General features: G+C 40.4%; 1 protein-coding gene across 1 annotated transcript in view; it reads right to left on the bottom strand.

Moving 5' to 3' along the window:
- Nucleotides 1-17548, bottom strand: part of GRM3 (glutamate metabotropic receptor 3) — a 522963-nt gene extending 505415 nt beyond the window's left edge. Inside the window, exon 1 of the mRNA XM_063926928.1 lies at nt 16934-17548. The gene's annotated coding sequence lies outside the window, so the exon portion shown is untranslated. The remainder of the gene's footprint in view (nt 1-16933) is intronic.
- Between the last annotated feature and the right edge of the window lie 7094 nt (nt 17549-24642).

A 24642-nucleotide genomic window follows, 5' to 3' on the forward strand; every position in this document is an offset into this window, starting at 1 on the left:
TGTATGTGTATTTATATACTGTACATCCTCGTGAATATATATATATATATATATATATATATATATATCTCAGTGTATATGGAAACCCCACATAGTAAATCCTGCGTCTGCCCCTGACAGTTTGCTTTTGCCTGCTCTTTTGTTTGATAATTCTGGTCCTGATGCGCACGCCCCTCAGTTCCCTGCTCAGCTTGAGGGGTAGTCTTGGGGGCAGTCATGATGTTCTTGGACAGAGAAGTAGTAGGCATTGGTCCTGGTGTTCTCAAGGCAGAGGTGAGGAGAGGCCACATGATGGTCCCGAGTTGCAGTGTTTGGGGAAATTGTATTATTCAAGATTTTAGCGTAGTCCAAATCCAGTTCAAACTCCGGTTCTAACTCCATTCTTAAATCATATTCTTTACAATTGCATTCTTCACAATTGCAAGCAGGCCAAGTCCTGACTGCATGCCTTGATAATATTGCTCTTAAATGCTCCAACTATATCAGCTGGCAAAGGGGGAGGTATGCAATCAGAAGTTCAGCTAATTAACAGAGGTTATTTTGCATTGAAGAAGGATCACAGACATTTGCAGACAAACTTCCTTGGGGTGTGAAAAGTGTAGCCAGAGAGAGATGAGAGACGCATCAGGACCAGATTTTGCTGGGTCAGTTCCATTGGACATTAGTGTGCACTCCACATTCTTACACCCACCCGCACTGCTCCCCACACTCTCACACACACCCGCACTGCTCTCATGAGACCAGGACATTTATTATTTTCACAAATTAATGTTTTCCTGCAAATGTCTTTCTTTTCTTTCTTCTTACATGGTACTTTCCCCCCACTGTGTGCTATTCCTGTAATGTGTACCTCCATTGGTTGCACACCCTGCCAGCAGTAACCTACACAGTGCGCCTCACATGGCTGCCTCGGATGGTTCCTCCATGGGCAGGGTGTGCTTCATTTGGATCTTTCCATGCAGGGTATAGCATACTCCTACACTCGTGTCAGCTTTCCCGTGAATGCATTTGGCCCTTGTATGGCTCATCTCCCACTGTGTAACCTTCGTAGTGCGCCCAACATGGCTGCCTTATCTGGTAAACTTGTGGATGGGATGAAAAATACATGGACCTGATGGTTTTACTGGAACCCTACTCTGAACCTAAGGACTCTGCAATCTCCCTGTTTTGTGTTCTCTTCTAGGGGTGGACTATTCCACCCTGGATAATCCTACGCAGAGCGCCTAAGATGGCTGCCGCACCTGGTACCTTGTGAGGGTGGAATACACAACCCCTGGAGGTTATTACCCAAAATGCTTACACCAACCCTGCATTATGCTTTCTGTCTTTATTGTCTGTGTGGTTTGTCTTTTGATGTAATACTTAAATCTTCTGTATTATGTGCATTGTTTGAGTTCTAGTTGGCGCCGCGGATGGCTGCCTCGGTGTTGCTCTGCCAAGCAGCCTTTGTGTTTAGTCCTACATGTATAATATGTCTAATATGTTGAGTCTATTGTACAGTTGCAATGTGCAGTATCAACTCATACGTGTAATGTGTGTAATGTATGCTATGTTCTTCCCCCTTCGTATGCTATGTATTCCCCCTTCATGTTGCTGCTTGGCGATGCATTGTACCACAAAGAATTCCTAGTGTACGTGAGTACACCTGGCCAATAAAGCTGATTCTGATTCTAAAGCTGATTCTGGTATGCATATATAATCTGGAAGGGATGTAGTTAATATCCCAGCAGTCGGGATCCCTGCGGTCAGAATACCGATGCCCGGGATCACGACCGCCGAGAATTCCGACAGCTGCGCCAGGGCTATTCCCACTTGTGGGTGTCCATGACACCCAAAGAGTAGGAATAGAACCTGATGGCCGGCATCCCGGTGTTGGTATATTGATCTCCGGGATCCTGGCTACTGAGAATCCATCTCCAACCGATCTGGAAGCTTGTGCCGTGAAGACTCTGGCACAGGCATTGGCTCCAAGTTCCCAGTGATTTCCGCAGTGGTAGGTACAAGGTAAGTGTATTCATTGCACACATTGTGGGCCCCCATTGACTCATGGGCCAGTGTGCACCACACACCATAGATATACCAATGTGTTATGCTCATGACATTATTAATTTCTTATATAGAAATCATGCACTTTTATTTAATTTAATGATGGCACTCTCTGCTGCAGGTCAAGATTGTAACTATAGTCAGAGAATCCCATGTGGTAATTGTGCACAGTTGTATGAAGAGCAGATTCTCCATCCAGATCTTCAAGGTGCAGTTCTCATTAGATCATTCTTTTAACTTTTCCATTTCATGTGTGTATAGCTTAGCGGGTACAATAATTCAATTATGTAAAATCATGGTCTAAAGAAAGACTGTGACAAATCATCTCCTGTTTTTTTAATATCACTAAAGCTTTTTTAACATTTGCTTGACCTGCCACATAGAGTAAGGGTATTTTTATTGCTCTGGTAACATATTATTAGTTTAACCCAAGGGACCCCCGCCATTAGCGCAATTGTTATTAATGTAATGTTTTACTGCTGCTGTATATTCCAAATATCACATAATATCAAAGAAAACATATTTTAGAATCAAACTAATAATACTGGGATGCATCTTACATTCCTATTTCATAGCAATGTCATAGCATGGCAACCTTCAACCCTGTGCTGGCCCTGCACCCAAACATATGATCTCATGTTGAGGGGGTGTGGTTGCTTGGGCCAGGAAGAAGAGTGCCAGAAATGTCTTAAGGATGCTCCAAGCAGCTCTACAGGCTCTGCAGTGTTTATACAAGTTGTAGTCTCTTGTAAAGGAGGTACTACAACCTCCGCAATAAAATACAGAATTACATCACAGTTAGTGCCATATAATACAGAGATCATTACAGTTACCACCGTATAAAACAGAGAGCATCACAGTCACATACAGATGTGTCCTCATACTCCCAGCCTCAATATGCCATGCGTTGTGAGACAAGCAGGCTGACTCAGGCATGCCGTGCGGTGTATGTAGTGACTTTTCTTTCCATTTGCATCTTATTCACACCACTGACGCAGCAAAACACCAGTCAATCTGTACCAGGACACATCTTAACCTGCTGATTTTTACCAGCTCATTTTGTCCCATTTCTCAGGCACTGTAACACCTTTCCACAAATGACTGCAGTGTACTGCATGGGGTAAATGTTAGAAGGTCACTCTCTATCCTGTTGCTAATCATTACAAAGAGTTCACATTGAAGGGGTGTGCAGATGTTGGAAAGTATTCAGTGACCACCAAATAATGCAAAGTACATTATAGTGATCTCCGTATATAACAGAGAACATCACAGTGATGTCATATAATGCAGAGAACATCACAGTGACCACCATATATTGCAGAGAACATCACAGTGACTGCCATATAATATAGAGAACATCAAAGTGTCCACCATATAGTAAAGAAAATAAAAAAAGTGACTGCAATGTAATACCAAACATCACAGTGAATAGTGAATGCCATATAATGCAGAGAGCATCAGTGACCACCATACAATAATGAGTGCATCAGTAAATACAGGAAGTAGTTGTGATTGCTGTATAATGCAGAGTATCTTTGATTATCATATAATTCCCTCATAATTAATTAACCGCATGTCAGTCATTATTTCAGCATCATCGTAATAAACACATTCAATATCATTAACCTCTTTACAATCATTATTTATTAGCCCCAACCTTATCAATTATTTACACTCATCTACATTAACCCCCTAATAATGTACCTCAGTCTCATGAAAAAGAATCTTCATTTAACCCCATTAAAGCACTGAAATGCAGATGTACCATAACATAATAATGGGCATTTCTTAATGGTAGTCATGTGTATATATGGATTAATTATGTCTGCATGCCTCTGACCCAAATACAGACCCTTTTTCACACACCCCTACCCCTTAACCCACTCAGACATAGCCAAACTTAAGTCCCATGCTGAAGACCACACTCACCTTGTAGTTATCCCCGCTGGACACTTAAGGGAAGATGTATTAAATGTCATTATAGGGAAAAAATGGTATCAGCACACATTACTGCGTACGTGTCTATATCAGCACTGCTATCTACAAGACAGCACACCGAGGTACTTGGCAATGTATGAACGGTCAGTGGCAGTGACTGTTCCCATACCTGCAGCTATCAATTTTGAAAGCTGCAGGTGTTGTTGCCCCATTGCCACAGCAGGGTCAGTATTGTCCCAGGCTGTGACAACTGCCAGCCCTGGACTGCATGTGAGATAATAGCGAGCTCTCAGGCATGACCACTTGAGCCTGCCAGGAAGACGAGACACAGTGCATTGGAACACAGCACAACTAGCGATGACTGCCAGAGGGGGGGAATTTTCATTCTCCCACTTCGGGATTCAAGATGTTAATACATCTCGTTGATGTATCTTCCTGCTTTGCTTCGGTAAAGAGGCAAAACAGGAAGCACTGTAGCCGCACGATAATACATCTGCCCCTCATAATGAGATAAACTAAGATACCACATCTGGGTTTTCTCTGAGCTTGGTGACAAGGCCCATTCTTCCTTCAGGCTAGGGCCAGCAGGGTGTTCCATTCCTCCCTCCTACTGTGATGGAGTCACTACCATTTGGCACCATCCTCATCCTCTTTCTCCAGTGACGGATTTTACTTATGGGCTGCAGGAGTGCAGCGCCCCAGTAAAATCCGCCACTTCAGTGAGCTCAGCTGAGCCTGTTGCAGTCTGTAACTGCACTGGCTCAGTGACTTTACTGTAACTAGCAGTGGCTTCCTATTGAAAATCCTACCTGCCAGTCACCCGCAGGACAGGCAGTCCCATTGGGAGGTGTTTCTTACCTCTGGGACTGCTAGATTGGGCTGCGATAGAGAGCTGGCTTCCTGTAAGAAGCCATTCCCTGCCTGGTTGTCAGCCCAATCTGGCTTCTATGGGTTGCACCCAATACAGTCCATAGAAGCCAGGGGTTTGTGCATGTGCACTTCAGCCATAGCTTGTGCGCATGCACCAGTCCCAGCGCCTGTCAGCTCCACTGTGCAGGTGCTGGGACCCTAAAAAAGGTAGGCGCCATCACTGTCTTCCTCCCACTTCTTATCTTTATCCTCCTCACAGGGTTCCCTCTGGGCTCCTTCAACCATAGCCAGGTCTGCTGGTAAAGTTACTCCTGTGTTAGGTGTCAGGCATCAGCATAAATCTGTGCACCATATCCTTCCTACACCCTGGGAATATAACCGCCAGCCCCACCATAGCTTTGTTACTGTTCACCTGTAAGACCACATAGCCCACACCACTTATTATTTTAAATGTTACATTTAACCCCTATTTTTTCCTACTAATGCCAACTCTATCATGCTTCATATTATTATTGCTGATAAGGGGGCATTGTTTTGGTATTTTAATTTTCATTTGTGTCTTTTGAAGTACAGTATATTTATGTCCATATGGATAAGAAACTTAGCTGCATGAAAAATACTTATTTGTGGCACCTCTGAGGAGCTATACAGTATGCTTCAGGTAATATTATCATGTCTGAAAAACACTGCAACTTCACATGAAACAACAGATGTGTGATCACTCTCCATTATATTACATTATTCTGGCAAGGCTCAGAACTGTGCCTATTCCACAAGTGTTGAATGTCTTTAATGAGCCTAGGTTCACTCAACCTTCAGTACAAAATGAAGTGGTTCAGTACTTTGGATTTCACCACATCCTGATACAGTCCAAGAGAAATACAGTAGGTGCACTGCTTTTAAATACATTTTTGATGTCATACCAGCCATTATGCAGTGTTCTTAGTATCTAAATGACCCTTAATCTTGTAAATTGCATAAAGTTGGTAAAAGTGACTTACATATTTGATTCATCGCTATTGGTGCAGTAAATACTTTACAAACTTTTGCAAGCAAGGGTACAGATTATTAAATGACATGTATTGCATATGTTACAAAATATTATTACTGATGAGTTCTGGGACAATATGAATTTTTTTTTTTTTTTGCACAGCACTAAGCTATGAACTTGTAACTGTGTACAGATGGATGCTTAAGCTATGTTGTCAAAACACACATCTTACAGAAAAGTATAACAGATTAAGTTATCTCCATACATTATAATTATGCACTCTACATTTATAGTCAGCTGCATACTGTAGTTACCATAGTAACAATTTAGGAAATATTTACAAAATAGAGTTTGTGCAAATACAGATGTAGTCATGCTCATCTATCCTCTGTGTGGCAAGTAGTGCAAAAACCTAGTCGCATTACGTTTCCCTGCACCTTGTCGCAGTGTGGCATGTTCAGTTGCAATTGAATGAATTGAGGGGGTCATTCCGAGATGATCGTAGCTGTGCTAAATTTAGCACAGCTACGATCATTCACACTGACATGCAGGGGGACGCCCAGTACAGGGCTATCCTGCCCCACATGTGAGTGCCACCCCCCTCCCCCAGAAGTGCAAAGGCATCGCACAGCGGTGATGCCTTTGCACTTCAAGAGTAGCTCCTGACTAGCACAGCTTTAGCGTGCTAGCCGGGAGCTACTCATCGCTCCCCGGCCTGCAACGGCTGCGTGTGACGTCACGCAGCCGCTACGGCCCGCCACCCATTTGGTCCGGCCACTCCTGCGTTGGCCGGACCGCGCCCACGAAATGGTGGCCAAATGCTGTTGTTCCGCCCCCCACGCCCAGCGACCACCTCTGCCTGTCAATAAGGCAGAGGCGATCGTAACGGCCCGATGGCCTTTGGCCGTCTGGCATACACCGGTGCACTGCGGCGCCGGCACATGCGCAGTTCTGACCCGATCGCACTGCTGCGATAAACTGCAGCATGCGATTGGGTCAGAATGACCCCTGAGTCTCTGGCGGGTGCAATACTAGTGTTCGTCCACTAGGTGTCACTTTTCAAAACCACAACTGCGCATGTGTGATGTCTCCATTGTAAAGTCAAACGATGCTTGTAGTTTGAGAATTACTTTTTTTTTTTTAAATGTATTTCCATCTCAGATGCTCAGAACACTATAAAGTTGCATGTTAAATTATGGTGGATATATTATAATATATGTTTAATAAGCTTTACCACGTTAACAGTTGTTTTATTACACACTGCAAACTTTGCTGTGTTCGTGCTGGGGCACTCATGATCACTCATTACATTGCATTACAACTCAATTTTTTTTGCACACTTTTGCATTTTTTTTTACTTGTGCCGTGTTATCGAACCTTGCAATTTCACGGTGACAATGAAGCAATAATACCATGCTTATACAGTACTGTATATGGCTGGGGCACTCATAATCACTCACAATAACTACAGTACCAGTATGTATAATCACAGAAAATTTTGTTTGCATTGAGCTGATTGCGTGGATCTCTGCCACATGAAAATGACACTGAACTGTATTGTATTGCATATCTGTGTACAAAGTAACAATGCTGTTTCCAAACAAAGTGCAACGGACTTTGTTGTGCTATATAAGAAACTGTTAATAATAATAATAATAATAAAAATAATAATAATAATATTAATAATAATAATAATAATAATAATAATAAAATGACATCTCTGAGAGTCAGTCAATCAATGACTTATAAGATGTAGCAGTACAGCAGTACCTTCCCCTTCACTTTGCAACATAATTATCTGCACCCCATAAAAATGAATTTTATTTGGCATAATATGAATTGGGAATACCATTGTGTGGCATAATATGGTTATACTGTAGGTTAAGTGAGCTGAAGGCGTTTCAGGGATTGATGTGGCATATGACAATATGGGGGTGATTAGATAGGAGGACATGATCTGGGGGAGGTTGAGTTGACATGTTGAGATGGGATTTGTTACATTAACATGACACAGTCCTAGGTTATGCTAGACAGGCATCTCAATGCAGGGTATCACCCTTTAGATTTGTGCATGTCAATGCTCTTTTTACTGATAATGTTTAAAACTCTGAAAAAAAAATTGTGTACAATTTGGAACTATGGGGTCGATCCAATTAGCCGCAAATGGTGTGATGTGCTGATTCCACAGCATTTCAACGCCGACGACTGCAACAGATCTTGCACCTTTCTCGGGCTGAAATCAGCCCCAATTTGCACAAATTCCTCGGACCTCCAGGGTTGACTAGCCCACAGGGATACAGGAGGAACACTCAGTGGGCCCCAATGCCCATCAGAGCTGGATTAAGGAGGGGGTCCCGGGGATACGTACCCCGGGCCCCCCTTTCCAAAAGGGCCCTCTGCCACACCACAGATCGGATCTCTCTCAATCCAATCTGCGGTGCTGTGCTCACGAGTCCCGCCTCCCCGCTGCCCTGTCACACATGCTCCCTGCTGCCCTGTCCCTCCTCCTTCTTCAGTGCAGCGCGCGGCGCGCCAATGACTGAGCCGCAGGCTTGCTGAGCCGGACAGCAATTGGACAGCTGAGCCGTCGCTCAGCAGCGCTGACTACAGCTCTAAGAGTGCTCTAACAGCTGTAGCCAGGGCAGCTGAGCCACGGCTCAGCTGTCCAATTGCTGTCCAGCTCAGTCATTGGCGCGCCGCACGCTGCACTGAAGAAGGAGGGATTCTTAGCGATGTGTGGAGCCCCGGAGGCTGTGGCTCAGGCTGTGTTTGCTTCCTTGTAGGAGAGACCGAGAGAAGCCAGCTATCGGTCTCCAATTGTACAGTACTGCCTGCCAGCAGCCTAACCAAAAATGTAAGGCTGGCTATATTTTAATTTATTTTATTCTTGGTTTTATTTATATATATATATATATATATATATATATATTTTTTTTTTTTTAATTATTTTAGTCCATGGGGGCCCCCTGCTCTTTAGTGCCCCAGGTCTTCCGGGGCCTTAATCCGGCTCTGCTGCCCATGGGCCTACTGCCTCCTCTAAAGATCAGGATTCAAACTGTGCACTTCAGTTATTTATACTGCACAGGACTATGGTGTATTTTCTACAGTGCATTGCTGTTATTAATCTGGTACATTTCACGCATGCACTAGAAGTATTTACATTTCATATATATACAGATGTAGCCACACTCGGTTGCTGCTATTCGCACTGCATTGATGGGTTGTGGGTGTGAATAGGTGCAGCTAGTCGTTGCCGTGATGTGTACACATCATGGCAACAATGAGCCTGGCTACATATATATATATATATATATATATACTGTATAAACAATAAAAAATACCTGTATCTCTCGCTCGTCTAACAATTAGCAGCAACTCTTGGAAGTACCTCTCTTAGTAGGGACCAATATGATTCATACACAGAACACAATTCCCAAGTGCGCTGATCAATAGTAAGGCAAGATTATACCCTATTCTCATCATCATAATAGATTATCTCTCTCTCTCTCTGTCTCTCTCTCAGTCTGTCTCTGTCTCTGTCTCTCTCTCTCTCTCTCTCTCTCTCTATATATATATATATATATATATATACTGTATATATAAATATATTAAATTTGTAATCCGTCACCCTCATCTCTTAACTTGTCGTCAACTGGACAGAGTAAAGGAGGGCACTCACCAATTTTTTAAAAAGCTTAACAGGTCATTTATTAGCAGTAGAAGTTCTCAGGTCAGGTCGACGTTTTGATAATCATCACAATCTTTTTCAAGACATAATCACCTCACACAATGGAGCAAGGACCCCAGAGTAGCATGAGCAACCTGGACACATGTACAGATATTTATACCAGAGTTCAATTATTGGGACACTCCCCCTAATTACCCCATTTCCTGTATCACAGATAACCAGGAAGTTAGTGGAAACACTACAATAGGAACACCTATTTATTTAGTATTGAGCTATTCATGATCAATATATAGCTGTTACTTCAACTTATAAATTATACATGGATCAGTATAGCCAAACAGCTAATAAAGGGATTTAGAAAATTGCCGCCACCATGATCGGAAGTAGATAGCGATCGGTGGAACGCATCCCAGAACCAGAAGTCCCGGTCATGAACCGCAAACAGGAAGTGACAACGTACCACTCCAGTCAGCAGGACCTGCTTCTAACAAAGGCTGGTCCAACCAGAAATTGGTCCCAAAGGATACTAGCATTTTAGTTCCACCCACATATCAGACTAGTAACTGCTACCTACTATAGATTGAATAGAGCAATATAGGTATATTAATATATGTACAGTTCCAGGTTACTCATATACCCAAACATATATAAAACATAATTCTTAATAGGAATAAGGTAAAATATATTAAAAAGCGTCATTCTGGGAACATGAGGAAAATACAGTGAGACGTCCCATTTTATTGGTCCAGCTCAACATAATTCACCCTTAGTAAACCATAGTCACAAATCTTCAATAAAAAATCACTAAATTACAAAAAAAAACAAAAAAAATATACTATACATTCAGGGACATATACTATAGAAACAATATTAATTTTTAACATTCTGCTGTGCTTCTGAAACAAGAAAGACTTAATGGTAGAAAAGGTTATATCAAAAACACATAGCAAACATGGAACAGCTCACATTAGAAATATTCCATAAGGATTTGCTTCATTGAGTCCATAGGGAACTACGGTCCCCAGATCAGAAATCCATCTTGCCTCTCAACGTTTTAATAAGAGCTCTCTGTCACCACCTCTGACCAATGTTGGAATTTGGTCTATCAGCATACATTTTAGACTAGATATCGAATGTCCTCAGTGTAGAAAATGCTTTGCGACCGGTTTCTCTGTCTTGTCAGTTTCTATTGCAACTCTGATCGAGTAGATGTGATTAGCCATCCGATCCCTAAAACATCTTGTTGTCATGCCGACATAATACAACCCACATGGACATATGTTGATATATATCACGTGATCAGAAGTACACGTTAACTTATATTTAATGGCCATCTTCCTTCCATTTTGTGGATGCGGGAAGGATGGATCAGTCAACATGACATGGGTCCAATCCTCAAAAGATATTTTGAGGATTGGACCCATGTCCAGATACAAAATGCATTTATGTTTTATAGACACCTTATATATATAGCCTGAAAGGTAATATTATACCAAAGTTTGTGTGCATTGAACTATCAGAAAGCAAAGATGTCACTAATCTCAGTCACTCTCAAAAATCGTTGGATTTCATAATATTTCAGATATCGGATTTTTGGATAAAGGACATTCAACCTGTATAGCTTTAAAAGGAAAGCTCCAGGAAAATAAAATACATTTGGCCATCAACCACTAATGCCATAATAAATAAAAATGCAGTATTCCAATGCCCAGCTTGCCAATGCCACTGGTGCCAGTAAATACGTGTTTCTCAGAAACAGGACCATAAAAAAGTAGAGAGGCAGACCCAAAAGATTGTCAGTGTAGCTGGAGGGCTGCTAAAACTTGTCCATTCACCTACATTGATAACTTTACTGATCATCTAGTACTTTTACAGTTATGGATAGGAGAAAAAAAATCTCTATGGGCCAGGCACAATTGAAAAACATATTAATATTGATAAAACGTAACATGTATTCAAAGAGCTTATACGGTGTAATTAAAATGGTCTAACAACAAATAATCAAAGACAATAATGATGCTTTGTACGTGTTAGTATGTGATATGTAGGAATCTGGGTTAATCTTTCCCATAAGAAGCTGCCAAAAATTAATATACAGTAATAAACACAAAAAAGTCATGCATATATTTTATTTTATAAATTCTTTATTTTATAGATAACAATTTTTACAGCTGTCAAGAAATAAATATACCAATATAAAAGGAAAATAGCTAACATGTAAAATGCTTGTGTATTATACATAATTAGTGATCAAAAGCATATATTTACAGCTATCAATATATGCACATAAGGCAGTAATAAAATCAACAGTAACAATCATCAACTTTCTTTTAATCCAGTAACACATATATTTTAATGGCAATGTACAGGGTGTTTTAAAAAAAAGGTAACTGAAACTTGATTGTGTATTTTATGTATCTTATGTGCTACAGTAGATGTTGAGTGCCTGCCGGTATACCACAGTATGCCATCCAGGAACGTGCATGGTGTATGGAACATAATTTCCTATGTTACGGACAGGACGTAATGGCGGGCCTTCCCTGGCATCCATAACAACTGGGTTCCAGGATAATTTCCAGAAACCTGCACCACCAAACAAAACTATCCTATCTTGGGTGGAAATGTTTGTAGCATACATATTCACATATATCTTGCAACTCATACTAGCTGTATTGAAGAACAGCAGGTTTCATATAAATATCTCTTATGTGTTATTGTGGATACATACATTTTACCGGCAGCCGAGATCCTGGCTGTCATGATCCCAAGAGCGGGATCCCGGCCACCTGTATGCCGGCAGCAGGGCAAGCACTAGAAAGCCTCTTGCAGGCACGGTGGCTCGCTGCGCTCGCCACAGGTTATATTCTCCCTCTGTGGGTGTCATGGACACCCATAAAGCGAGAAAAGCCTGTGGTGCCGGTATCCTGGGTGCGGCATTTCACCGCCGGGACCCATGAGGCGGTCTTGTGACTGCCTTACTGTTATTGTAACTTATAGGTAATACAGCACAAAAATATAAACTAAAGGATACTGCAGTTATGATAAAGCAGTCTGTTTTTCTAGATTCTGCTTCTCACCATTGCTAAACAGCAGTGAATGGTGAGAGATCTCTACTCACAGTTTATAAAAAGAAACAATAGGCAATATCAGCAAACAGAATCAGCTGTTTACGTCTGCTTTTGACTTTTTGTCAAATATCATTGGACAGTAAATTAAAGAGTTACTGAGTCGATGTTGTTGCTGATAGGAAAGGAAACAAAATAGGGTGAAGGATACAATTGTAACTAGTTACTTATTCGCTTGTGACCAATTACTTTGCAGTATCTGTACCTCTATCAACAGTGGAATAACTAAAACTAGGTACATACTATACAATTATCTGGCAGCCTAGTTGGTTGGAAAGAAAATCTGGTAATGGATGAGAGCAAATTACAATCTATCATTTGCTCCCAAACACTGCAAAACTGTCAAAAACAGTCATTCATCCAAGTTGGTTAAATTTGTGTTTAACCAATTTGTATGAACAACAGGTTTTGTTAATTTTTCAGTGTTTGGGAACACATGATATATTGTAATTTGCTCTCATTCAATACCAGATTTTCATTCCAACCAGCTAGATTTGTCAGATAATCTGCCAGATAATTGTATAGTGTGTACCTAGCTTATAGGTTTCTAATATATGTGTATTACTTCTATATCAGTAACATATTCAGAGAAGACAAAGCAGAAAACTCTTCACTAATATCTATAGCTAATAGCTAACCCAAAAATAAAATGATGTACATATGTAACTTATTAGTGAATATATGGTTTATAATGTTGACATAGACTATGCCATCATTCATCATGTACTGTAGACAGTGATGAAATGCCCACGTTAGAATTTGACACATAGGGGCTTTTGTAATAGCCTGTGAGCTGCAGGCTGTGTGGGAATTCTGGTGAGTCTGAATGTATTCTAAAAATGGCAATCATTTACAAGGCCAAACCAGGCTGGCTTTGCCTTGTTTAATAGCTTTAAAAATAGGGCCTGACTCATAGTCCCTGGTGGCCCAGTGGTGATTTTCCTGGTCCCAACAGCTCCAGCAACTCCAGTGGTGTCTCCCAGGTCCCTGGGGTCATGTGACTTCTGGATAACAACTCTGGTGTTTGGGAAAGCATTTCTCCCCTATCCTAATTTCTTCTTCTGATCCCTAAGGACTGCTAACTAGAAAGAGAGACAGAAACTCTACTCAGGTAAAAGCTATATTTTCTTGTGTTGCGGGAATGACATCACTATATGTGAATTCATCTGTTACCTACACCAGGACAAAACATTTCTAAAGGTGGTGTGTGAGGATTGACGTATCAAAGACATATTCAAAGCTCTTATTACCCTTGAAAAGGGTGAGTGTAATAAATAAAAAGTCCATAGTAGATACCCATAAGGTATGCTTTGTGCTCCCTGTATATTATCAATGATTTTTATGTAAATAGCCACCTATATTTATTACGGGGAGCACTGTGTGTTTAGATTGGGGTTTCTTTTGTACCTATACAGATAAGGTGGCACAATGTGTTTTTAGAAATAAGAAAACAAGATTATTAGTTACTAATTTTTATTTTTATTTTTTTCTTCCCCAATGTTTGATTCTATTACATGTTTTTATTGCATGTGAGTGCACATATTGGTAACGTCAAAACAATTGTTTTATTGTATTTGTACAATTGATGTGTCATGTGACACATTATTGATGTAACGATCGTGCACCTCCTGGAGTGCGCAGTGATTCTCTATACTCGTCTTTGTTATCCAAAGTGTAATACATGTTCCAATATATTAAACAGTCGCTTTGAATGTTTTGTCACTAGCCACAATAACTAACAAGGGAAGGTTAAGCATACAAAAGTATTTAAGAAGTAATGACTTCTCAGAAATGAAACATATTGAATAAAGCTGGGTACACAATTGTACAGTCATACTTCAGATGCAATTTTACTTTTGATTACACTTTTGATCGGAAGTCTCGATCAAAGTGCTGATTCGTGTGTACACACCTTTACAATCTAACTTGTGATCCACAAAACTCATCTGTTTAAAATCTCTGTATGAAAAGATTGTGAATCCATACAATGTTGGAGGAGCATCAGCAGAAGTATCGGACAAAACGATGGAAAAAGCGTGCACACTTCAAATTTTGTCTGCATTGTACCATCGCATCTGATAAATATTAGGAAACCCATAAAACCAGATATTCAGATGTGACCAGTTTTCTTCTGTTAAACATGATTAAAGGTGCATACTCAATTTTAAGAAATCTCATGAAAGGGTCAGGACTCAAAAGACCTGACATAGGTGTGTAATAGCTTAATAGTGCATGCTTATATGTATGCTTGCTCAAATGTCAAGCTCTAAATGATAATTTCATGTTTTAAATCTTTGTACACCTATCAATATCTAATATTGAGAAATTACTTGCACATACAGTAAGGTTAGAAACGTACAATTACACATTAAAAATCCCAGCTGATTTTGTTACACGATTTAGTTTTTAAATAAATAATGAGTGCTCCCACAAAACTACTTAGGATATATTTCAATACAGCTTTTTGAGAAGACAAATGTGACAGGACTTAGTGAATGCTAGGTCCATTGCAAACTAAGACAGGCAGCTGAGATGATGTGAAGGTATTTACAGGGATGAAGAACATTCATACTTGTTGAATTATTTATAATGCTACCTAAATGCAGCAATGCAACAAAATCCTGAAATATACTCAGTCACTTCAGGTAGTTTTGTTGCTGCTGCACACCTGTAAACTGTAGTCAGTGTTTTAATAAATCAAATGAAACAAACCATCACATTGTTGAATGTTTTGATACAAAATTAGTAACATTTCCCTGCAGAACACTTTATTGACAGAATATTGTAGAACACACATTATTTACTACACCAATGAATACTACAGGGAATCTGATACTGTAGCTTTACATTATATTTGTCAAAATGTATCTGGTGCTTAATAAATAGCAAATTTGAGAGAGCAAAAGACATTGGGAGTGCCAGTGTACAGCTTGGAATACTTCACTGCTTACACTATTATTTGTAATAACAGAGAATATATGGGACACCCTGGGGATAATATCCAGCTGTCATTTTAAAAATATATGCTCAGCAAGGAAAACGTGTATCTGGTAACATCCTTGTTTACTTCTAATAAATATTGGTGGACAGGAGACCTTGTAATACTTAATGGAAAAGCAAGGTCTTAGAAGATAAAAATAACAAACAACAACAACATGTCACTGTTAGAAGGGATACATCTTCATTTATTAACAATGACATTAAAAGCATGGACATTAATATTTAATATATTAATTACAAATAATATAATATTCTACATTGACATTTGCCCGACTAAGGTGATAAATGATTATCATGGCAGAAAAACAACTATTTGAATTAATAGATAGACCCTTCATGTGTTTAACATGTCATTGACATCCAACTGTAATTACCCTTTAAAAAAGCTGAAAGCACAGAACATCTGTAATTGTAAGCACATGTTTCCCCTTGGGGAACTGTCATTCTACAGTGCACTGATGCTCTGCTACCCCTTTGTTTGGCCATTGGTTCTAGCAATACTTTTCTTTTGGGACATAATGCCTGCAATTCATTTAGCTGGGGTCACGACTGCATACACACACAACAGTATTTTACTTGGGTGACTGGCTCCATTTATTTAGACATGACCTATTAGCTCCATAGTCATGCATCTAACCAAGCCTGCAGACACCTTTACTGGGAGTAAGGCTTTGTTAGACACAGGGCACTTTCTGAATATCAAGTCTATATTCGTCCATAGACTTAACACCAGTTGTGTCCTTTTAAGTGCAATATGTTTCAGACGTTCGGCTGCAGGAATGCTATGAGTGTGGCAGTGTATTCTGCTGCAGGACATCGGGAACATTAATGAGTAACTGGTCTTACACCTGGAGGCAGTGCTATGTTCTTGACCAATGAGACAGTTAGCAAAGTTGGTGCAGATATCATTTCCAATGTATTAATTCATATAACCAAAAGATGAGTGTAAATGATGCAGGACACGTTCATTCATTCTATAGTATATTACACAAATGTGATTTCAGCAGCATTTCTAAAAAGGGCAGTCACTCTGGATATATGTTGTATTTAAGCAAAGGCAGACACAGTGGGATGTAAAGGTTTACATGTCCCTTTAATGGGTGATTAATGAAACCCTGCAGGATTCTTAATATTCTTGAAATCTGATCTTGTTCTACCATGTAAAATCTGTCAGCCGCTTACTGTAGGTCGTGTGCTGAATGTGCTCTACACAAAACATACGATTTATACAGCGTTTACTTTGCATGTTATAATGTAATATGAGTATGTGCTTACCTTGTGCAGGTGAAGGCTGTGCACGCATGCCACGGGCAATGTAATCCAGCCCATCCAGCAGACGCTCAGGCTCGGACTAGGGAGAAATGAGACACACAACTTGTAATTGCTCCTTCTACTCTCATTGCATCGATTCCAGCAGGTCCCTTTTCAGCTTGGATGCTTGTGTGAAGGCTTCCTTTCTGCTTTACACCAATTACCATTGATTTGATCTTAGTGTACCAGGAATGTAGATTTTTGTTTGGTTTAATGTCATTTTCTAAGACAAGATTCCGTTCTTTGTTCTATTGCCTTCCTCATTACATGTAGGATATTTCCCCTCTGGGTTTGGTTCAGCTCCTTTTAATTAAAAAATATACTGCAGCAGAAAAGTGAATTATGCCACTGATGTTTACCTTCTCTAACTTTGATGATTCTTTGCTTCTAGCATCCTTGGCAAGACGACTGGACAATTAGTTCTTGGAGTGGCCTCCAGTTCCCACACTGCGACTTAATGAGAGGACACACTTTCTGCTCTCACAGCATCTTACTTTAGATGGTGCAGATTATTTCCCTAACAGCTCCGGAGCACAAACAATGCGCTCTCTCCTCAGCAGCATATCTGCTGCTCCCCTCAGTAACATGCCAGAGATCTTATAGCATCACCTTCCACAGGGAACATCTAACACACCCACTCTGACGTCACCTGCCACTCAGCCTACTACCACTATGAAGATGTGACATCGTGTCTTAAGCAGAAAGATAAAACAATTCATTAGTCACATAAGCACATTACTGTGTTACTGTTCTTTACACCATGGGAAGCAAAACTAACTCTCTCTCTCTCTATCTCTCTTCATCTATCTATCTATCTATCTATCTATCTATCTATCTATCTATCTATCTATCTATCTATCTATCTATCTATCTATCGTATCTGTTCTTATATTTAGATTCATTTAGATAATTTACATGTAGCCAGTATACTGTATATTTATTTCTTATTAATTAAATATCACTAGCATTTTGTGGTGGTAGCTGGAGATATTTGATAAATTCTAAAACATACAGATGGCGCCGCTCTCATCTATAGCAGCTCCATCGCAAACGTGCACTCCCGGCATGAGTAGGCGATCCCGCACCTAGCCATGCTAGGAGAGTGCACTGAGACGCTCCCATTACAGCAAATGGGGCGCGTTTGCATCACGAACGTGCGCATGGCCCAGACACTGCGATAGGCGTGACTAGGAGGGCGCGCCCGGCACAGACTGAGCCATGATTAGCGTGGCTCCATCTTTACATTTTTGTACATTACATTTTTCAGATCAGTCACATACAGCACGAGAATGATCCGATGCGCGGTCCCACAAGTCATTTTTCGTATCTTCAGATCTTCCCTGCTGCAGGCAAGATCTGACGATATCGTCACTGACAGCATGCCCCAATTTGGCCCTATATCATGAGTCCAGGAGTCGTTCTAATGTATGGCCAGCTATGGTGTTGGCTTAAGGGGATACATATCAGCCACATACAGAATGTAATATAATGTTTATCTACAGTAAGTTTTGGCATTAGGGTATACATACTGTATCAGCCACATACAGAATTTCATATGTTTATCTAAGTATTGGCATTAAGTGTCAACTTTATGTAACTCATCACAACTATAGAGTTACAGCCATATTCTTTCAATATAACGGATGATATGACAGAGTCATCAAACTTCAGCAGAGTCTATATTTTGCAGAAATGTCATTATGAAAGTTTGTCCATGAAAAGTATTTCTGTGACAGTTTAGCATTAGAACATCTGTTTCCAGTATTGTTCTTAGAGGCAAATGTGGTGATGGCAAACAATGCAGCAGTGGGGGCCAGTTATACTGAATCTGGACATTGAAGATGAAGATCCTACGCTAGTAAGTACCAGTTAGGTACACTCTGCTAGAAAGTATATGAAACATTTTATTAAAGATAGGCTAAGTATTTTATTTTCAAAACAAAGTATATATTGCAGTTATTTCAAAAATAATAATCACATGACAAAAGAGAGAACACTCTCTTTCAAAACTGTGTTTTTACATAAAAGTACATGATTAATGACCCTTCTGTCTTCATCAAGTCTTAAAACTTGATTAATTGCTTGTGATACATAACAAATAGCAAATTTTATTGTATAACTATCCAAGAAAAAATTAACCAACATGAAAAAAACATTAATTGTATGAGTTTATCAGTCTCTTACATAATATTTTAGGAATTGTGTCCAAATTCCCTTATAACACTGTTTCAGCTCATTGATGTTTAAAGGCAAATATTTATGTAAAGTTCTCTTATTTTCCTGTCACAGCATCTCAATGGGGTTTAGGTCTGGACTTTGACTTGACTATTCCACAGCCTGATTCTTTTCTTTTTTTTCCCAGCCATTCATTTGTAAATTGCTGATGTGTTTAGGATTATTTTCCTGTAGTGTGAACCAATTTAGGCCAACCTTTGCTTGTCTGCCCTGTGGCCTTACATTTTCCTCTACTATACACTAGTTTCACAAAGAACTCATGGAAGCTCGATGACTGTGAGGTATCCAAGCACTGTGGCCACATAACAACCTCCAGCTATCACCTCTCCACCACTCTGCATGATAATATTAGGATTTAGTGGTGTTACTCTGTGTTTAGTTCAGCAACCATGTCATTGTGCACTAAGACTAACAACTCTATTTTGGTCTCTTCTGACCAGAGAATTTTTTTCAGAAGTTTATGTTTCAGTTAGATGCAACTGTAACTGCTACAATGTTTATATTTAAGAGAGAGGGTCTTTCTACTGGCTACCCTTCCAAGGGGATGGGATTGTAATGCTGGCTGATGGGATGCCGACCGTCAGAATATTGACCGCGGCATCCCGATAATCAGAATCCTGACAAGGGAAGGTAAGTATATTTACCTCCCCCAATGGTCCCCTAATCCCCCCTTCTGCAGCCTCACCCTAACCTTCCCAGTGGTGCCCTAAACCTAAAACCCCCCTCCCTGCAGCTTAAACCTAACCTTCTCCCTCCCTGCAGCTTAATCCTAACCCTCCCTGGGGGTGCCTGAACCTAACCCCCCTCCTCCCCGCAGCCTAGACCTAACCCCCCCGGTCCCATATACTAACTCTAGACCTCCCATCACAACCTAAACATAACCTCCCCCCACCCCCTGGCGGCTAACCCCTTAGATGGCCCGACAATGTATCAATTGGGATCCCGGGTGTTGGGATGGCAGCGCCAGCATTCCGAACAGTGTCGGGATTCTTGTGTCGGCATTTTGACATGACCGGATCCCCTTCCAAGTCATACTTGTACAGTCCTTGGGCTAGAGTTATGAGGCAGCAAGTTTTACCTGGAAATGTAATGCAGCAGTAATATTAAGTGCAAAGTGCAACATACCTGTACTTTACACAAAATAGCGTTGACTTACAAAAGTAAGCACTTCATAAATCTAGTATTTTACCTGATCTTACTGTAGAGCAGGCCTGGAATAAGGGATGTGCGACAATTGCTTCAACAAGGCCACAAAGCAAAAGAAGTAGCACAGTCAATACCAAGAAGGCACTCGAGAGAGGTATCCCACCAACCTTTGTCTACCTTGCACAGTGCTTGGAGAGTACCATGCTGCAGGTAAGCCTGCAGGGTGCTTGCTAGGATGTATCCAGCAGCTATATTCCTGCTCCCAGTGCTCCCCTGGAGCTTTCTGTGTGATGTCACAACTTCATGTATGCAGGGTGATGCATTGAAGCATCCTACTCTGGCATTGTGGTAGAGGTTGGAACTTTAAAGTTTACCATGTTAGCATACACATGACTGTTAGCACATGACTGTTAGCATACCCTGACTGTAATTTCAGGATTTTTTTTTCTTTTTTTGCAATATCTCTTGGTCTGATGCATTCACTTTGATATTCCGGCTGACAGGATAACAGCGCTCAGAATACCAACGCCGGCATCCTGATAGTGTAAATCTTGACAGGAGGGAGGTAAATCTGTTCCTGCCTCTCCTCTACCCTCTATCTCTAACCCTCCCTTTCTGCAGCCTAACCCTAACCTCCCCCTTAGTGTCTGACCCTAAATCTCCGGTGGTGCCTAAACCTGACTTCCCTTCCCCACAGCTTAGCTCTAATCCTCCCCTCCTAGTGCCTAAACCTACCCCACCCCCTTTGATGGTGCCTAACCCCCCTTCCCACAGCCTAATTCTATAGCCCCCCCCCCCCCCCGGCCCTAACCCTAACTCGCCCGCTATATTTACAGTCTGGATGCCGACTATCATGATTCCGTCCTCGGTCTCCTGACAATGCCTGGATTCTGGTGTCGCCATTCTGATGGCTGTCGCCATTCTGATGGCTGTCGGCATTCCAGCGATGGCATTCTGACAGGATCCCGACAGCTGGCATCTTGACCGCATCCCGTCTGATGGTAGGATGAACATGCAAGAATAACCACTCCTGGGAAGATTTGTATCTTTGTTCAGTATTATCCATTTACAAATTATCTTTTTCACTGCAGAATCATAGATATCAAATTATTACTGTAGGAAATGGCCTTATAACCTTTTCCAAATAACAATTGCTCCTCTGAGATCAATGGCAATACTTTTCTAGTTGGTGTGGTGTCAACACGAATGTGAATGTTCCAGACCAATTGTTCTTTGCAGTCAAAGGTTCTGCTTTTATATGTAGTAGCCCTTTGTTATGATTATCTTGTGAATTGCACTTGATTCGCAGCACCTGGTTCAGTGTCTCTTCTTCATTATATGGTGGCAGTTGTCATATTTTTATTTTTAATAAACAATAACTAAAAACAATCTATTATTTGTCACTAAAATAAGATGCTTGGTTTTGTGATATGCATATTTTATGTAGTATTCCAGAAAGTAAAACCGATTTGCACTGACATACATTTTATATTGCAATACAATTCAGGTGAGATTAATTCATTTTCATTAAAGCATCCTCTTTCCAATTATACCACTCTGAATTTGTTCATGTATATTTAATTCCCTTATGATATTTTAGTAAGACATAATTATTTGACAACTTTTTGCCTTGTGTGTCCTTGGAAAGGAATAGAGGCAATAAATACATATTAGCACTTTGTAGAAAAACTTTAAGGTGATTTTAAAACTGATCTTGTTATCAATATTTTAGAATAAAAAAAAGATAAAAAAACATTTAAGAAAAAAATGAGAATATACTGAATCAGAAAACAGCTCATTTGCAGTACTTGTATGTACATACTATTAAAGAATAGATACATTTATATATAACAAAAAGAAAGAAAAGGTATGCTTAAGCCAAACTACGAAATTAAGTGTTTGAATAAAAAACACTTACGTAGAATGAAGAAAAACACAGAAGTGCAATTTGAACAAAAATAGCAAATTGAAGATATAAAAAAGAAAAACTAGCTGACGTGCCTAGTTTCAAACAGGGTTGCTGGGTGGAACATTTCATCCCTTTCCATCCCCTTAGGAGTCAAATTTAGAAAAATCCCTGCTTAGTGGGTGGCTGCAAATAACTGTCACAGTTTCTAGACCACCAAACAAGTCACATGTTATAGGTCACCCAGGTCACCCAGCAGGTACACAGGGAGAGATCACCAACTGACACATTTTCCAGAGCACAATAGTAATGCATTGTAAATGGCAGGCGGATGTTTTGACACATAACTCAAACCAAAATTAATCAACCAATAATAATGGCACCATTTTTCTGCAAATCTATGACCCAAGGCTTTTATTTGGTATATGGGTGGTGATTCAGACCTGTGCTCCAAATTTTGTTGTCCTCTGATCAGAAAGTCGCCGCCCAAGGGGAGTGTAAATTCGCCCGTGCAAGTGTGCAATCTCATGTGTACGCCGTGTGGCAAATGTTCTCAGTCAGTGGACATCTGCAAATCAATTGAATGTTTTTTTTTCCACTGTGTGCAGTTTTTGCACAGCCCAAGACTTACTGTTACAGTGCGATGAGAACAGATTGATTGGGTCTGGAGCTGACGTCACACAGCCTGAAAGCATTTGGGAATGCCAGCTGTCGGGATCCCCGTGCCCAGCATACCGGAGCTGGGCAGTGGGGAGAGCACAAAAGAGTCCCTTGCAGGCTAGCTGCGCTCGCCACGCTGTGGGCACAGTGGCGCACTATATTTATTCTCCCTCTAGAGGGAAAATAGTTGTCGGTATACTGGCTGTCGGGATCCCGGCGTCGGTATACTGAGAGCGGGGATCCCGACAGCCGGTATATAGAGTGCCTCCCATGGAAATGCAGCAGTGTTTTGTTTTTCCAAACTGATTTGAAAAAATGTAGGCTCTATACCTGAATCCTTGGTTTGGAGGTGATGGTGAGAGGAAAATTCTTAAACTGTGTCATGTCAGTATAATGCAGAAGAAGCTTAAGAAGTGTAATCTATCTATCTATCTATCTATCTATCTATCTATCTATCTATCTATCTATCTATCTATCTATCTGTCTGTCTGTCTGTCTGTCTGTCTGTCTGTCTATCTAAAATTGTTACAACTACTGAACTGATTTTGATGGGGTTTTCACTGAAATGTTCATTGAGATCCCCTGAGTAACATAAGCTATGAATTATCTTGCTATCATGTTAATAGCTAATTAGCAAAATAAATAAATAAATAAATAAATAAAAACAAAGATTAATACTGCGCCACATGTGATGTAAAACAGATATGTTATCAAAAATGGCAAGCCTATATGATACTCCCCAATGCTACTAATGGGGCGTCAGCTCAGTCCCTCAATAATACAGGGGTGGTAATTCCCTGAAGTAAATATGGGAGAAACAGGGGGGATGAGGGATATGTAGCGACCACGGTATCAAAATAATTTCAATTGCCAATGGTAACAATAAAATTCTATTTAATATTGAACATAAAAGACACATAAAAAATGGGACAACAATAAATACACAGCTGAACTAAAATCACTAAATGAAAGTACAGACTACAGTAAAAGTAAATAAAACCAAATTTTCCTTATCTTAGAATGAAGTAGGTACAGGTCACCCAACGCGTTTCGTCTAATGAGACTTCTTCAAGGGGCAGGGACAGAATGAGTCTGAATATCTATTTATAGCCATAGTACTTGGTGGGAGGGTTATGACATCATAGGGAGTCATATGACCTAGTTATCTATCATTTACTTTAAAATCATTAACAAATGCAGGTTAGACATTGCCAGGTTATTAGGAGTTAAAAGCAAGCAACAGCAAGTAAAAACGAGTGTGCTAAAAGTCCTAAAGTTACTTCAGGAGTGTTTATACAGTCAATTGGCGGTACTTCCGCCACACTTCCGGGTGCGGTGGACGCGGCGCGTCACTTTCGCCCCACTTCCGGTTACTTCTGCGCATGCGCCCGCTGCGATTTTATCCGTTCATGTGGTCTTCTGTCTGTGTGTTCATTGGTAGTTACTGGCAGCTTTAGTTTGCAGGGAAAAAGTTGGATTAGTTTTGTCCATGCAGCAGCAGCCATTTTTGATGGGATTAGGTCCATATCTTCCAGGTTGTGGCGGCTATTTTCTAGTAGCTCATTGGATAAATTTCGAGTGCTCCAGATATCCATGGAAATAATTCCATATAAAAACAATAAGTAAATGAGAGTATCAGAAATACATCATTAGTTGTAAACAGCTTATCTACTTAATCTTAGGTGTGCAGCAATTAGTGAATAATACTGATTAATATAAATAATAA

Source organism: Pseudophryne corroboree, chromosome 6 (assembly GCF_028390025.1).
Source record: "Pseudophryne corroboree isolate aPseCor3 chromosome 6, aPseCor3.hap2, whole genome shotgun sequence".
Lineage (NCBI taxonomy): Eukaryota > Metazoa > Chordata > Amphibia > Anura > Myobatrachidae > Pseudophryne > Pseudophryne corroboree.